The sequence below is a fragment of the Harmonia axyridis genome, chromosome 1 (assembly GCF_914767665.1).
Source record: "Harmonia axyridis chromosome 1, icHarAxyr1.1, whole genome shotgun sequence".
NCBI classification, from domain to species: Eukaryota; Metazoa; Arthropoda; class Insecta; order Coleoptera; family Coccinellidae; genus Harmonia; species Harmonia axyridis.
This window is the reverse complement of record NC_059501.1, coordinates 41,870,056-41,888,140: the sequence shown is the minus strand read 5'-3', so window position 1 is coordinate 41,888,140 and position 18,085 is coordinate 41,870,056. Positions and strand designations below refer to the sequence as shown.

The following is an 18,085-nucleotide window of genomic DNA, read 5'->3' as shown; positions in this document are numbered from 1 at the left end:
ATTTAATCTATCTAATATATTCATGGTATAATTTGATTGATTGATTTATATACCTCTCTTCTCGGTTTCTCTTTATATTTATATCATTTCTCCTCCATGTATATAAACAAGTCCATGTATATCATTCTCTGAACCAAGTTTCTGGATCTCTTCAGTGAATCTCTTATTACATCTCTTTGGACTTATCTTCAGTCCATATAGGGCTTTCTGGAGTTTATATACATAAGATCGTTTGATCTCATTGTCAATGTCTACTCCATCAAGGATCTTCATATAGATCTCCTCTATAGTGCCATTTAAAAAGGCAGGTTTTTACTTCTGATTGACAAGCATGTAAATCATACTTATTTATTATTGCAAATGTAGCTCTAATTACAGGAAGTCTAATGTCATAGATATTTTTGACCTTAAAGCCTCGTATGACTAATCTTACTTTGTATCGTATAAGACCATTTGCCTCTAATTTTCTCTCGAATACCATTTCGAGTCTATAATGTTTGCCCGTTTTCCAGATATTTGAAGATTCCTTTTATCTACCAAAATCCAAACCTTATTTTGTATCATGGAATCAATTTCTTCTTTTTATAGCTTTCTTCCATAAGTGGCCTTCTCTAGAATTTATAGCTTCCTTGAATTTTATCGGTTCTCTATTTAATGAAGAAATAAGACAAAGCCTCACATCTTCTTCTTTATCGGTTTTCTCATATTTACCTAAAATAATAATATTAATAGTTGATCTTTATTGATAACTAGTTATCCAAAGGCAATCGACCGAGGTCGTTCAGCCCAATTTCTAAAATATTATTCTCCGAGTAATTAAGAAACCTTGCATAGCTTACGTCCTTTACGATTTTTTTTAAGTGTAGCAGGGTATTGGCCTTTTGATCGGCAGTTCCCTTATTTCGGCTCTTTCGAGTTTTTCATCCAATCCCAGTCGATTATATTTTCCTGGGTCTGTAATTTTTCTTAAGTGTCATCAAGTTGTTTATTTCTATAAACATCTTTGTAGGCAAGTTTCTTGTTAAATCTCACATGTAGCTCGAGCTTGAATGCCACGTCAAGTATCCTGTAGCGGTATAACCCACTAGGACAGCTTTCAGGGCACATTATCCAAATTTCAAGCTGGGTTTTGGAATCTTAATGTATGCGAACATCGCAATACATAATAATACTTACAAATACTTCCAATACATCCAAAATCTCTCAATTTGATCAAAGTGGCATTTTGCATTTGGTGCAAACTTTGTCAACGGTGTTTGATATCTGATAGACTTGTGTGTTCTGTTGTACACATCTATAGATGCATCAATACCAATCTCCCACATACTCTTAGGTAGTCTGGAATCAAAAATGTATGTACGAACCTTCTTTTGGATCGTCGAGTTAAACCTCTCCGCTCTCTCATTCTCTGTATTTTCTCTACTCAGTACTTCTGGGAATTTCCTTTCGGTAAATCTGTACCTTAATCTGACCTGATATAATATACCTTCTCATTTTTCTCCAACAAGTTTCTTGTTGATATTAAGAATTTCTTCAATGCTTCAGCCAACTCATCTTCTGTTTTAATGGATATGCTTTAGCAAGTCTCCAATAGTCTTCTATGTAGACATTAATGAATCTTTACTGACCTGGATGAGATGGTGGTTTAATAAGTTCCATCGTGTCAGTGTGTGTCAACTTGTTGTTTCTCAGCTCTCATTCTGTCTCTTTAAAATGTAATTTTTCCATTGTCGATATGATACATACTTCACGTTCTAAGTTTTGGAGTGATTCCAAGTTATCGATCTAAATTACCTCTCTACTGATATGACTGCAATCCCAATTTTTCTTGTTGCTCAGATTGTGTTTCATGTGTTTTGTCAGTTGAAACTTGTGAACTTTCTCTTTAGGTGAAAAGATGAGATTATATTACTTCTCCCTCCCAATCGCAGATTCTGGTTCTCCCTCCGAACCTAATAACTCGTTATTGGAATGTGTCTGCGATTGTAAGCTCATCTCATCTTCTTCGCTTATCGTTGCTTGACTCTCTAAAACAATCTCATGATTAATCTTATTGTAAACACTTAGGATTTGGAATTGTCCTCTAAAACAATTTCATTATTAACCTCATTATAAACTCTTAGGACCTGTTCTCTAAAACAAATTCATTATTAATCTTATTGTAAACTTTTAGGACTTGGACATCTAAGTAAATATTGAACCCAGAGTCTGCGAGTTTATGTAAGGGAAGTAAATTCTCAGAAATCTCTTTCTCTGCAAATACGTTTTGCAACTTCTTAGTATTCTCATCTATAGAATCTAAATATAAGATTAACTCACCCTTACCATCGATTACAATGACTGCTATCTCGTTTTATTCGCTCTCTATACTCATATTTTGACATCTCTCAAAGTTTCTCAAAATCAGACAATCATTTACGATATGGTCTGTTGCTACAGAATCTGCAAAGAAGTTAATGATTGGATCAAGTTTACCTGTTTTAGTTTCTCTATGCTTTATACTTCCAACCCTTCTTGCCTTGGAGCGACCCTCTTTGTTGAATCTCTTACTCTCTCTCATTCTCCTCTGGTTTACATGACTCCGTCTCTTAGTGTTGAGACGTGGCTTGTTCATCCTACCTCTACTCGATCCTCTAAATTTAACGTTTCGTTCGTGCCACCATTGTTAATGGAATCCTCTTACTTGATTGTCCCACAACCGAAGCAGAATCACTTACTTACTCTGTTGCCTCAAATTGGAATCAGTTGACCAGTGTCTCTCTTTGTTACAACGGAAGCATTTTAATTTATGTACCCGTTGAACTTTTGGAATTTCCTCTTCAATTTCAGACCTCTTCTCAACCTCTAATCTCTCTGATCTCGTCTAAATTACCTTCTTGGTTTGGGGTCTGTCTCCTGGTCAGATCTGTATTTCGTAACTCGGATATGACTGGTAATACAGCCTGATAAAGTGCAGATCTTATCTTTTGAGCGGTTTGCTCAATCTTACCTCGAAAGCTTCATACTCTCATACTATCGAGTCGAATCTTTCACAGAAATCATCGACCGATTAGTGTTTCTCCATTTTAGTGGAGTACGAGTGAGCTCTTAACTGAAGTGTGTGTGTCGCATTTGACTTGCACTTCCTGGAGAACCTCAAACCTCTACTTACTTCAACAGGGTCTTAGGATATTGAAAGTTTTCTTTTAATAATTCTCCTCAATTATGTTTATGATAATATCTCATACTCAATTACTTCTCTTGGATTTGTTAGCCTCTGAAAAAGTTTGGTTAGTCGTACTTGGCTCTATGACGTCCAACAAATTGTTTGTCAAAAAGCTCTGATCATAGACTGTCCATCCAGATCTTAAAATTTGAATTCTGCTCTGTAACATGGATTAATTTTAAATACCTGGGTTTTCTAATATTCTAGAATTTAACCCCAAAAGTTATTCTCTTAACTTTAATCACCTCTGTGAAATGAATTAATTTTTATTAAATACAGCTGGGTTTTCTCAAACTCTTAAATCTCTAAGATTTAATCTCAAAAATATTCTCATAACTGTAATTACCTCTGTAACATGAATAAATTTTTATATACCTGGGTTTTCTCGCACTCTAATCTCTAATATTCTCTACTCTACTCTACTCTATTGTCGACAATTTCTACTCTCTCAAATCTCTAAATCTCTAATATCTCAAAAGGGGTTTTGTGTAATGACTTCTAAAATTTCTCTAGCATCATCTCTCATCTAGTCTCATCGTATCACTCGTTGATACTGCTCTAGTCAGCTAAAATCAAGGAAATGGGCAATTATTAATTGCATGAAAAACTTACATTGGTTCTGACAATTCTCTCTTTCCTCGTAATGCATGAAACCTATATCTTCTGCACTTACGGAAATGGTGGAATCGCTATGATAATCCACCAATGGTTTTCCTTGATTTCCTTTGGCTGCCATCTATTTCAGGATTTATGAAACAAAATATTTATATTATGTATCTTAAGATTTTTGTGCATTATATGCTCTCTTAGTACATCTACTACCAGGTATAAGATATAAAATTTTGTTTCGTGCTTCTGAATTGCCTCAGACGCACAGCAATCTGATACAATCCGAAACGGAATTATCAAGTTTTCAAGTATCACCACCTCATATTTGTAAACCTTACTACAAAAGCGGTATCACGCACTGCAATGAAAACCTGTTGAGTTAGGTATGGCCATTTTACAAATACGGGATGAATACTTGAATCCTATAATATCCCTAGCTTACAAACAAACAACACAGCACAGCAAGCATTGTATGAAAGAAGCCCTGAAATAATAGTTATCACTAATCTTACCATACTGCAGTTTTTGTAGTTTAGTGAAATAAATAATTCCCCAAATTTTCATCACTATATATAGTCTCAAAATATCTCAATCTCTGGATTATGTTTATGGAATGTGAAACATCCAATTTTACATGCTCCAAGCAATGTATGTAGAATCTTCAAATCTACATGCTCCAATTCTCTAGGTGTGGTATGTAAATTCTATAAAATTATCCAGTCTAAAACAGAAAGTATGTTAGCACAATTCCTAAAGTTTACATAATCTCAGGCTCTGAAAGGTTTAAATAAACACTCTGAAATTTCCTCATGTAAGCCTCTCGAATGATGTATGTACATCTCTCAAATTATGGCTCTGAAAAATACTCTAAATTCACATAATATTACTTTCTCAAATGATGAATGTGAAATCTCTAAATTTACAAACATCTAAATCAATTTGATACAATGAGTATGCAAAATCTACATCTGCATAATCTAAATCTATAAAACATGTGTATATTAAAATATCTCATTTCTCTAATCTGAATCTCTCATTTAAATCTATAAAACTTGTGTATAGCAAAATATCTCGTTTCTCTAATCTGAATCTTAATCATCTAAATCTATAAAACATGTGTATATTAAAATATCTCATTTCTCTAAACTGAATCTTAATCATCTAAATCTATAAAACATGTGTATAGCAAAATATCTCGTTTCTCTAAACTGAATCTTAATCATCTAAATCTATAAAACATGTGTATAGCAAAATATCTCGTTTCTCTAAACTGAATCTTAATCATCTGAATCTATAAAACATGTGTATAGCAAAATATCTCGTTTCTCTAAACATCAACTGTCAATAACCGTTAAGAATCAAAGTTGATTCCTTGTCTAATAGATAAGTAAACACATTAACCAAATATAGTATATACTGTATAACAGGAATTCTCTATTTCAGGAATGAATATGAAATAAATCATTTCCATTCACCGAACTAACTAAAATATCTCTAGCCTCATAATTAAGTTGAAATTCAACTTACCTCAATATTTTTCTCGTTGTTTATACAACATATTTTGAGAATAATTGTTTACATTGTCGCAGTTAAGCGTGCCCTGGAGCCCATAACCTATTGGATTTTATATTTGGGTTATATAAATACAGAGTATTCACTAATACACAGATGATGATAATAATCGTTTATTCTCTAGACACTCAGTAAGTCTTAACTCTATCTCAAAAGCAAGTACAATTCACAAGGCAGAACGACCTGACAGAAGCCAGGTTAGAAGAGACTGTCACTCTAAAGTCTTATCCCCGACCTTCGCTCTCGACCACCGAAGGTCCATTCTTGTTTTCTCTCTCGATGGCCCTCGATGGCCTCGCCACGCGCAGACTCGTAGCGCCACCGCACGACATGCAATAACACTATCAAGTGTAGGGTTGGTTGTCTCTCTCGTAATCTGTTCGGATGAAGTAATATTCTAACATTATCTTCTTTCGTTTTGAATTGTCATTCTTATGTATAACTTGCCACAATGATTTCTGTTTATTTTTGGCTCTACTCCTTACCAGAAGTAGATTATTATCTTTTATTACTTCACCTATTTCTTTATTATATTCTCTCTTATAAGCTTTGTATGCCCTGAATGATGGATCATCTCTGTTAACTACAGATATAGTATGAAGAGCTTCTAGTCTCATCTTCAAATCCATGATTTTTTGGTTCTTCCATTCAAATTTTTTGATAATTACTTTTGTTTCTTTTTCATTCACGGGCATTCGTTGATCAGTTATCTGGAGAAAGTACTCATGAAAAGTAGAGAAGGCACTTTTTGTATCCTTTTGCTCCAATAAATCATTCCAAGAGATGTTCGATATGTCTTTTTTAAATAGGTACATATTTTCTGGTGTTATAGTTCTCTTTTTGATGGTTTCTTTTTCATTTGCAGGTCCATTCACAGAAGCTGGGAAAGTGAGTATTTGTGCTAGATGATCAGACAAATGGAGCTCTATTGTTGACATGTTTCATATTCTGAATTTACAAAAACATTGTCAATACATGTAGTTGTTTTGTTGTTGATCCTTGAACCCTCAAAAAACTCCTTCTGAAACAAAAGTCTCAAATCAATTTTCAGTTGATTTTTGCTCTTTTCTATTACTCAGAAAGTTCATATTAAAATCCCCTGTAACTATTATTCTTTTTCCATGAAATTCTCTTTTAAATGAAGTGAAACTTTTCACAATTATTCTAAAATACTACTACTGAGCTCGTGGGTAACCTGTATAACCCCACCACAATGGTATTGATATTCCTTAAATAGGTACCCGCAAAATCAGAATCTTTTTCAACACACATTCTCTTTAGTTCTATTGAAATGGTCACAATGACATCCCAATTTGGTCTCGTCGCAATCAATATACCACCGTGTTTATTTATTTCTCTACAATAATGGTCAATCACGTAGTAATTATGTAATTTATATACTATAATTGTTCTAGCAACGTTTCTGTTAAACAAATAAGTAATATCAATTTTATGTTCATACAACAAGTTGCAAGTTTAGTTGTTTAGCTTTGTTTCGAAGTGAATTGTATATTATAGTTCAACAGTGAAAAAACTTTTTGCATTTTAAAATTCTGCTGGGATTGACCTTGTATATCGAAAAAGAGCATACCAATATATTTTCGGGACAAGTTTCCGAATCATATATTTTTTCTAATAGTGAATACGGTACGGTACGAAATACGATATGATTTGTTCAGCCTTGTGTTGGAGTTAGGCTTTTTAGTTCTCGTACTTCGAACTCTGCATTCGGGAATATTGACTGTGAATAGTTTTTCAGGATTAGAGTCTTTCGACCCTGATATAAAACTAAGTCCTCTTGCTGGCTCCCCTGAAACTACCCTCATCTCCTACCTTTACTTTTCCTTGAATTGTGTCTCTATTCATTTTTTTCATTTCCTACGGATGACTGAAATTTCTCTCCGGTTTGTTGATAATTCCTAAACTTTTCTTCCCCGCCACTGGTTGTGTTATCGACTGATTGACAATCGTCGTTCCTAGAGTAGATGAGGTGGATTTGGATCTACCGCGTGCGGCGTGAGTTAATACTGTCATCTGTATTGATTCTGCCTTCTAGTTTTTGTGAATTATCATTTGTTTCGTTTATTATAACTCCACATTTTGGCAATTTTGATCCAAGACTATTTTTATTACCATTTTCACTTCTGAGGAGACTTATTAGTAATTCCTGTTCATCAGTTCTTTTTTACGTCTGTTACTGAAGCTTTTTCATCAAATGAATAGCCTTATCCAGGTTTATCTTCTCGATCCTTAATTTTTGACAGACTTTGTTGTTGCATTCACCTTCTTTCTCAGATACTTCGAAAATCTCCATATTTTCCAAATCAAGTTCTGCATTCAAAGCATTATTTTGTTTTCACACTAGTTGGTACCTTTTATTGGTGATATAATCAGTAAGTTCATCTTTCTTCCACTTATTTAATTGGTTTGTTAACTGCGCTTTTGGCATTGTCGTCGCCTTTACCTGCAGGGTTTCCTCAAATTTAAACTAAAGTTAACGTTAGTAAAGCAACTTCCCTGGCCCAGTTAAAACAAAATATTCATCATGAAATGGGAGCCATAACGGAGGATACTTGTCAAGTTGCCATCAGGAATTTTAGTACCTATTAGATTGATCTAGTGTCGTGAACGCTAGACATTTTTCCTACAACTGCTATGGAAAGTAGCATATTCTTCATAGCTTACTCAATTTCAAAACTATGTATTGCTCATATTGTGAGAAATATTATTCCACACGGCACTTTGCCCACTCCTCGCTGGGCAGACCAATGAAATTGGGCTTTTGAGAAGTCGTTTCTATGGAAACTCAATAAATGAACAGATCCTGTCAACGAAGGCCATTTTGAATTGAATTAGGTACATTATTTGAATTATTTAAATTTGTGCAGTTGTAGGAAAAGTATAGTGTGCAACATGTGAAAAAAGTTCTTTTCTCCTCTTCTTCTACACTGGTGAGAAATGTTAGACTTTCCCCACTTATTGCACAATATACTATTTCCTAAAAAGTGTGGGAAGTGATACTTTTCCGAAAGAGACTGTTGTCGAGTTCGGAAAAGGCACTTTCCGCATGAGTAAATGTACGTAAATGAACACTTCCAACACATACTGACGTTATAAGAAATTATATTTTTGTGCACTCAGCCACATAGAGAAACGTTTTTATTTTTGATTAGCCCATAGACACATGCCAAAATTTTATGATTGATGCGACTCTTTAATATTTGCGTGCGGAAATAGTATATTGTGCAATAAGTGGGGAAAGTCCAACTTTTCTCGCGAGTAAAGGACTTTCTCCACATGTTGCACAATATAATTTTCCTACAACTGCACAAATTTCAATAATTCAAGTAATGGACTTGATTCAAATCAAAATGGACTTCGTTGACAGTATGTGCTGATTTATTGCGTTTCCATAGAAACGACTCAAAAGCCCAATTTCATTGGTCTACCAAGCGAGGTGTGGGCAAAGTGCCGTGAGAAATAATGTTTCCCACAGTATGAGCAATACATAGTTTTGAAATTGAGTAAGCTATGAAGAATACGCTACTTTTCATAACAGTTGTAGGAAAAAAACCTTTCTATTCACTTTCCGCATGCATATGTGTGCGAAAAGTGGATAGCACTTTGTCGCACGAATTTGGAAAAGTACTACTTTTTAAATGTCAATGCGTTTGCAAAACTGGAAAGTAATACTTTAAAAACGCTAGTAGGAAAGTAAATATTACGGTGCTCTGAGACACAGAGCAACGATTGCATGATGTCAGTGTTTGAATAATTATTGTTTTACAATATCGAAATGTTTTCTCCTGAAAAAAAATTATCGCTTGGAGCGACAAAAAAAGTGCAAAATTGCTGCCCACTAAGTCATGTGACAAATACGAGCTTGAATCAACTGTAATTCTATTAAATTGGGATAATGAAACACCGGATTTCTTAACTAATATATTGAATTTGGCTGTACAAGTTATGTGTTTACAAGGTAACAGCTATGAGCGTACTGGTCTATGGTACCCCAATTTCCTGGGGATGTTAATCGTCACCTTGGATTCTGCATACCAAAGCGCAATCAGATCCCTGATTGGTCCACGTCTTCGTCCTTGCCCTAAGATGTGACTTCAGGATGACCATATGTGGCGTCAACGTGGCGCCGAGGATGTTCTTGTTCTATTTTTAGCCCTCACTGTACCTGCTGGGGTTGGTTTTCCGACCTAAATGCGTCTCTCTGAATATTCAACTGCCCGTAAAGTTTGCGTGAAATTCACTTGACGCAACATACCGCCCCCCTTGAAAGCTCTGCCTTTCAACAACGTCCGAAACTGCAGGCTGAGATCCCTAACACTCGAAAAAATGTCAATTTTCGACCGGTAAAACATAAAGTCCCGATACCGGTCATTCGAATTATCCTTTAGAAGTTCTCACTGACATGACACGCACTATACTGCCCTTGCCATGGTGCGTTTCGGTGATTCTGGCTAAGTCCCATTTTCGAGGAGGTGAGTTATCCTCCTTCAATAATACCATTGTCCCTGGTTGCTGATTACTTGACTCGATCGCCACCTGAAGAGACTTCTTGATTCGATTTGTAGTCTCGAATCGTAGATCTTCTTGCGGTGTTGATTGTGGTGATATACGAAAATGACCTGATATGAGTACATTCAGGTCCAAAGGATCATAGGAGAAAGGTTTTAAAGGTCGAGAGTTTAAGCACTCCTCTACCTGTACAATGACTGTCTGAAACTCATCATAAGTTGGCCTCTCATTACCTAAAATTTCTTTGATAGGAAATTTATCTGACTCATTTTGTCATATGGCTTGAAAAATATTCCGAAAATTCATCCTGAATCTTATCCGATTTCAAAAAATCGTATAACTCCCGGAGTTCCCTATTTGCTCCAATAAAATTCGTCCCGTTATCCGAATATATGTTTTGAATCAAACCTCTGCTTGAAATAAATCGCCTGAAACCCTTCATAAATGGTTCTCTGCTCAAGTCCGAAGCTAATTTCAAATGAACTACCTTTGTCGAAATGTAAGCAAATAAATATAAATATGAATTTACGTGTTTTTTCCCTGATAGATCGCCCATAATGTAATACGAGCTTGAAGGTTTATTGCAAAAACAAGTCAGAAATTTATATCTCTGTCTCTTTCTGACCGTACTGTGTCCTGATAACCTATATTTAATTCCTTTCAATGAAATAAGAGCTTGTGCTCCCAGATGCATATTCCCGTTATGCTCATGCTTGAAGTTAAAATTTGTCAAATAATGCTTTACCGAATGACCGAATTCCCCAGGTTCCCAAATTTGTTGAATTCGCTCTTCTAAAACAACATTAGTTGAAAAATTGCAAACAACTTTATTCGTCCGTGAATCCCCATTTTTTACATTTATTTGCCCTGCTATTATCCACTCCAACTTCGTTTTTTGTAATGTTGGTTTTCCCTTGCCAAAATTGATCTGACCCGCACAGATTAAATCCCAAAATACTGAGCCACCCAATATCCCATCGATTTTATCGGGTTCTGGAAAAGACTCATCTGCCAAGTTGATATTTTTTGGAATGTTGATTCGAATTTTATCGATTTTTCTTGTTGGAATATTTTCTGAAATTGTTTCTATGACTAGAAACTTAGAATTGAATTTAAAGTTCTTGAACCTTGAATGAACCGACATGTTAACCGAAGATCTTGTATGAGACATTACGTTTCCAATACCAACAACTGGTATATTCACCCGAATGCGTGACAGTTTCTCAGCGAATTCTCTCGTTACAAAATTCGACTCACTTCCTGAATCTAAAAGTATTCTACCCGATGTAGATTTCCGTCCGAACCCACAAAGTAAACAATTGCCGTTGACAATAGAACGTCTGATCCCTGTCTGACCGTAAAATTGTGTACCGACTCTTCCTTAACGACCTTCGGAACTCTTTGACCATCTGTATTTTTAAGACCCCGAATTGAGGGATGCCTTACCGTCACACATGAATAATTGTGAGAGGTATCCCCTGAAGTTTCCATTGCCGGAATATCTTCACTTTGTTTTGATACTTGTGGTCGAGTAATTGCATGTGTTGTGCTTATTTCCGCAGTGCCTGCAACCGCCGCGTTTGCAGTCTTGCGCCCTATGTCCCCGTTGAAGACAGTTCCAACAAGAATTTGACCGTCTTACTTCATTTCACCTATCATCGATTGATAGTCCCAAGAATTTTTTACAAATAAATAGAGAATGGTTTTCCTTACATATTGTACATGACTTGAAAGATGGCATGAAGGCCTTCGAAGTTCTTTCAAACCATGGTTTATCGCTTTGTACCCCTGTTCTATTTGACTCTATTGTTTCAAGAAGAACGCACCTTTCCTCTAAAAATTGTAAAAACTCTTCCATGCTTGCGAATTTATTAACTTTACCCGATTTTTGCCATTCCCTTCTTGTGACAGGATCTAGTTTGGCCTCGAGAGTAAAAATCAGTAAAGTATTCCAATGGTCTACCGGTTGACCCAATGACCTAAGAGCCCTTGAATCCCTTCTAATTTCGTCTAAAAATGTCCTGATTTGACCATATGATTCCTTCATTATGGGCGGAAAATTATAGAGAGTATGTGATTCAATGCGATCATCTTATTTACTTATTTTTGTTTATTTCAATCTTTTTATTCTCAAATCTGGTCTTAAACAATGACCAGGCCTCATTATAGTTTTCAGACGAAACTTCTAACGACCGAATGACTTCCACCGCATCGTCTTTAAGAGCATTCTTCAAATAATAGAACTTTTGGATGTCCGTTAATCCCTTGTTTAAATGTATTAACGCATTAAAACTATCATAGAATTCTAACCAGTTTTTGAACGAACCTCGAAACTCTGGAATTTGCATTGTGGGCAATTTAACATTTCTTTCTGCAATCATATTTTCACTTGAGTATTCTGCCGATATTTTGGCCTAAGTAGGTCATATTTTAGGGGGGGGGCGGTTCCCCCCTAGCGTCGCCACTGTTCTGAGACCTAAAAATATGAATAGTAGAAGACTATTCATTACATATCGCAATGGCAGATGTTATGCTCAGCATGCAGGTTGCCATACAACAAGTAGTACAATAAGACAAATCGCAGAATATATGAATTTAGAAAATCTGGAAAAATATACAGGACACGGTTTAAGAAGATCTTCAGCATCAATGTTAGTTGAGGGAGATTGGGACTGACTGAGTCTAAAACGACATGATAGTCGGCGTTCCTCGACTATATCGAAGAATCGGTAAAGGGAGAATCGAAATTTCTCATTGAATTGTTTGATTGTACAATTGTAGAAAGCTCAATCTCAACATCCAAAGACATTGTTCAATAGAATAATGGACCATCTACATCAACGACAATTTCACAAATTGTAGTACAAATATTTCCTTCAATACATATCCAAAATTATATAGAACACGTTCGTTTATATTGGAAAATAAAAGTTTTCAGTAAATACGAATTTTTTTTTTTTTCGTGTTATTGTTTTCAGAGAGGTGTAATGAAAAATATCGTTCATTATACGTCCAGAATAATAATTTACCTAACAAGTCCGGAAAATAGGGTTTTTTTGGAGGAATAGACAAAATTCTGTGAGTCCAAAAAAACCATTTTCGGGCGTGTTGCGTACAATATTTTTTCGGCAACCTTGTAGAATAATAAATCAATGAGACGACACATTTCTTTTATATACATTTGACAACTAATTTTATATGAACTGTCAGCCGTTTTCTCGGTTGCTATGGTAATGATCAACTGCATTTATTAAAAATAGACCTACCAAGATTTTCATATTCACAATGACACAAACGACGTGATTCTTTTTTGGCCCAGTCCGGAAAGTACGTACTTTCCGGACTAGGCCGGGAAATGCTACTTTCTCAGAGAAAAAGCGTCCGGGAAGTGAGCACTTCCTGACGGTTGACGAAAATAGTAATTTACGTAACAAGTCCGGAAAATAGGGTTTTTTTGGACGAATAGACAAAATTCCAGGACGAGCGTAAGCGAGTCCTGGAAGTCTGTGAGTCCAAAAAAACCATTTTCGGGCGTGTTGCGTACAATATTTTTTCGGAAACCATGTAGAATAACACTATCGCTGCTGCTTTCCATATTTTATTGCGATTGCGATCAAAAAACATGCAAATTTTTGACAACTAATTTCATATGAACTGTCAGTCGTTATCTCGGTTGCTATGGATTCTATGATTCTTTTCCGGCCTAGTCCGGGAAGTACGTACTTTCCGGACTAGGCCGGGAAATGCTACTTTCTCAGAGAAAAAGCGTCCGGGAATGAGCACTTCCCGGACGGTTGCCGAAAAAGGTTTTTTTCGTGCTTGCACGAGCGCGCAGGGGAAAAACTTTTCTGGACTAGTAATTAAATATATTGCCAATATTTATCAGGAAATGTGGTTGTGCAACATGTAGGCGCTTGCAATTTGGATTTTGGCACATTGGATAGGCACCTCAATTACACGGAACTCTGACGTGACAATTCCGAACGCAGGCTCTACAGTCCAGCCACGTAAAATAAATCAATAATCTTGCAATTTCGTTTTTTATCACACGAAGTAGCCTTCAGATGAGGCCGCATGAAAAAGGGCTTCAGAGGGATAGCTTCGTCGCCAAAAAAAAATATCGAAAATGAACCTGATTGGGGTCTGATGATAGATGGTTGTGGTGTGGTAAATTCAATTTTTCCCTAGCCAACCGGCAACCTGAACGTGTAAAACGAAATATACTGTATTAACATTCCATATCAATAGTTGTATCCTTTTAATTGTAGTAAGCTGATAATATGTTTTTGAATTTTTTAATTTTCACATGGTTGTCATCAATTAAACCCAGGTAATTAGGTAAAATACAATCGCTGATAACGCTAGACAATGTGCTTCTACATGTTTCTATTGGGAATTGAAATTAACCATGGTTTTGAACATCCCCATATTTCATCCGTTTTCTCGGCTATTCGTTCTCCTTTCATAAATTGTTGTGCCAAAAATTTGAACGAGCTGCCTCTGTATCTATAGATTTGAAAAATTAAAAATAAAAGAAGATGAAGTGAATTATACAGGGTGTCCCGGGAAGAATGCGACAAACGAATACCATAAATTAAGGTCATCATGGAGGACCCGTATCAAGATGTTTCAATCGCCTGAGTGCCTTCGTTGGGGATATACAGGGTGATGTTCATCTTATGAGTGAAATTTTACAGTTCAATAACTCTTTAACTAATCGACCGAATAATTTCAAATTTTGAAGTTTTGTCACCCCGAATTCAGAAATATTGAAGGAAAGCGATAGGTCGCCTTCCTTCAATATTTCTGAATTCGAGTAAATCAGATCCGGACTAGGAAAATATCAGACTTTTCCTATTTTCGTGAATATTGGATCACTCTGTACGTGAACATTATGATTTTTTTCCATTTTCGGAACCACGAAAAATCAATTCATTATAAAAATTCTAAATCTCTGCTTGGCACGGTCATACAGGGTGATCAATAAACATTCCCTTATGAGTGAAATTTTTTTAGTTCAATAACTCTTCAACAAATCCACCGAATAATTTCAATTTTTGAAGTTTTGTCGCCCTTTACTATCGCCTTCCTTCAATATTTCTGAAATCGAATAAATCAGATCCGGACTAACCAAATTTCAGACTTTTTCTATTTTTTTGAATATTGGATCACTCTGTACGTCAATATCATAATTTTTTTCGTTTTCGTAACCACAACGAATTAATTCATAATCAACATTCTAAAACTCAACTTGCCACCGTCATACAGGGTGACAAATAAACATTCCCTCATGAAAGAAGTACAACCGATTCAACCGAATAAGATAGCGAAATCTGTGAAACAACTATATCATATCAACGTGCTCAAAAATGCATTAAAATGGAGGAATATCATTTTGAACAATATCTGCTGAACTGAAAATATTTTATTTTTGATTAATTGTTTTCAAGATCAAATATTTTCAATGTATTTGCTGTTTTTGTTCTATTCTTTATCCAACTTGTTGATTGAAAGTGTTCCCAAATAATTTGAGGAAAATTTAGGTGAGACATTCGTGAAGGGTGAAACAACTTCAATTTTCGAGATAATTCTACCGATAAATTCAAAATATCTTGAACTATAAAATTTCTTACATGAAGAAATGTTTATTGATCACCCTGAATAATGGCGCCAACCAGAGATTTGAAATTTTTATTATGAATTCTTTGTTATTACGAAAACTAAAAAAAACATGATATCAACATAGAGGGTGATTCAATATTCAAGAAAATAGAAAAGGTCTTAAATTTTCCTAGTCCGGCTCTGATTTACTCGATTTCAGAAATATTGAAGGAAGGCGATAGTAAAGGGCGACAAAACTTCAAATATTGAAATTATTCGGTGGATTTCTTGAAGAGTATGACCGTGCCAAGCCGAGATTTAGAATTTTTATAATGAATTGATTTTTTTGTGGTTCCGAAAACGGAAAAAAATCATAATGTTCACGTACAGGGTGATCCAATATTCACGAAAATTGAAAAAGTCTGAAATTTTCCTAGTCCGGATCTGATTTACTCGAATTCAGAAATATTGAAATTATTCGGTCGATTAGTTAAAGAGTTATTCAACAGTGAAATTTCACACATAAGATGAACATCACCCTGTATATCCCAAACGAAGACACTCAGGCGATTGAAACCTCTTGATACGGGTCCTCTTTGATGACTTTAATTCATGGTATTCGTTTGTCGCATTCTTCCCGGGACAGTATAGTAATTTAATTACTAAAGTAAATGACCTCTATTTATTTAACGTTCTGTTTCAGCGAAGAACTATAAGGAAGCAATAGAATCGTTTTCACGAGAAACATCAAGAACCACCATCTGGATCCAGAAAAAAATAATGGCCTCTCCTGTAAAACATTATGTTACTAGTATCATAGGCGACTGCCAAAGAGAACCTTTCATATTCACCACCCCAATCATGATGAAGAAGATGGAACGAGAAGATAATATGAGGCACTGAATCCACGTTCAAAGGTAACTGGTACAATGGGAAATGGGACCAAGACAAAGAAAAAATCCAGTCTACCAATGCGCATTATGTGTTAATCGATTACATCAGGTCAAAAACCACTATTGCTAGAATTAGAATTCTAGCTCTTTTTTTTAATGCAGCCCAATTTAGGAATTTTTCTAAGGGATGTAGTTAATCTGATTGATGGAATTGTTTCTTCAGGTTTACTATCAGTTTGGCTACTTATAGCTGCCGTTTACCAATCCACTCTCTACTTACTCCTGGTCAAGGGGTTCCCTAGCATCAACATCTACTATCGATAGGTGAAGTGTCTGTGATTATTGCAATACACCGCAAAGTGATAAAGGCTAACGCGAACTGCAATCTTTTCTTACAAGAAAATCTTTAAAATCTTATTATAAATAAAAAATAGAAGTAAAACACGATTTTCACTTTCCTCATTATAGAGCAGTGCCTGCTTTGTGCTGAGTGTTTTCGAAAGCACTCGAAGCCTTTTTGTGCTCTCAATCACTTTTTAAAAGCAGTGTTCATTTTGTTCACTGCTAAGTAATTGAGGTACTTTAGCAAAAACCTTAGTGCTAAGTAATCCCCAATGTGCTCCTGGGCACTTCTGTGGATTACTAAGCACTAAGCCCTACCAAAATATTATAGTAACACGAATATGCGCCGACGCATTGGTACCTTTTATGATATTTGTGTTGATATATGATCTCTTTATTGATGAATACATTTTTTTTCTGGAATGATTGATGGAGTATCTATCGAGGTACCATAACAAGTCTTAATTCATGGGTGTCATCGATTTATTCTCTATCACATGAGATGAAACTTAGTTAATTTTGGATTGTATTTATATTACTGGGAATAAATCATTATGATTATTATTATATCTTACAAAGGGTTAAGTTCAATTCACTTTTTTCGAATTTTCAGCTCTTCCATCTGACCCAGAACATAAGAAAATATATGTAAAAAAAATAGATATCTACTAAATAAAAAATTAAGTCGTTGTGACTCTGTTCGCCCGAGAGATGGTGTTAAGCGCTTCACGCTATACTCTAGAGCGGCCCCGGCGGGTATGAAGGCTGCTGCGGTACAGCATAGTCACCCTTCCCCGGTGGAGTGGCAAGGTGTACTCGGCAGAGACTACTGGGTTGCCAAACTGATGATTCCGCCAGTGATCTCCCAGTCCCCAGAAGGAGAGCGCACCTACAAAACTGGCTTGAGAATGACTCCCCAAAAAGTAAAACGAAATAACTTATTAGTAACATGATGGAAGAAAAGCTCCAAGCTAAAAAAGCAAAATATTGCGATTACATTATTATGCAGAAAAAATGGAAAAAGCTAAAAAAAATATTATAGGCAAATTTTCATATGAAGTCTTTGTATGGTATTTTTGAATGGCCCCCGCGAACTGGTCTCTAAGATTTCATAAGGTAGCTCGTTCAGAATATTTCATTTGAAAATGAGCGCTCGAATAGTTGCTGACAGTTTTGGCATTGATAGTCTACCTCTAAAGCATATCGACATTAAGAACGACAGATCTAAAGACCATCTTTTTATATAGGTACGCTGGAATCTTTTTCTTGAAAATACGCCGAAAGAATTCTTACAAAGTTTTATATCTTCGCCATTCAATTAAATACAATCCCT

At 35.5% G+C, this 18,085-nt stretch overlaps 1 protein-coding gene and 1 long non-coding RNA gene across 4 annotated transcripts in view; one reads left to right on the top strand and one right to left on the bottom strand.

Annotated features, from left to right (window-relative positions):
• LOC123674098 (regulation of nuclear pre-mRNA domain-containing protein 2) overlaps nt 1-16,857 on the top strand; it is a 63,702-nt gene extending 46,845 nt beyond the window's left edge. The window contains exons 11-13 of one of the 3 annotated variants that reach the window (XR_006746578.1): nt 6,252-6,274; nt 16,221-16,434; nt 16,634-16,857. The gene's annotated coding sequence lies outside the window, so the exon portion shown is untranslated. Of the gene's footprint in view, nt 1-6,251; nt 6,367-16,220; nt 16,435-16,633 lie in introns of those variants that run through there. The other 2 variants (XR_006746576.1, XM_045608977.1) reach the window with 2 other exon arrangements.
• On the bottom strand, nt 423-1,026 carry LOC123674126. Its single transcript, XR_006746588.1, has 2 exons — nt 840-1,026; nt 423-711 (listed from the first exon to the last, which is right to left on the bottom strand). It is a non-coding gene; the product is annotated as an uncharacterized LOC123674126 (long non-coding RNA).
• Nucleotides 16,858-18,085: the final 1,228 nt, after the last annotated feature.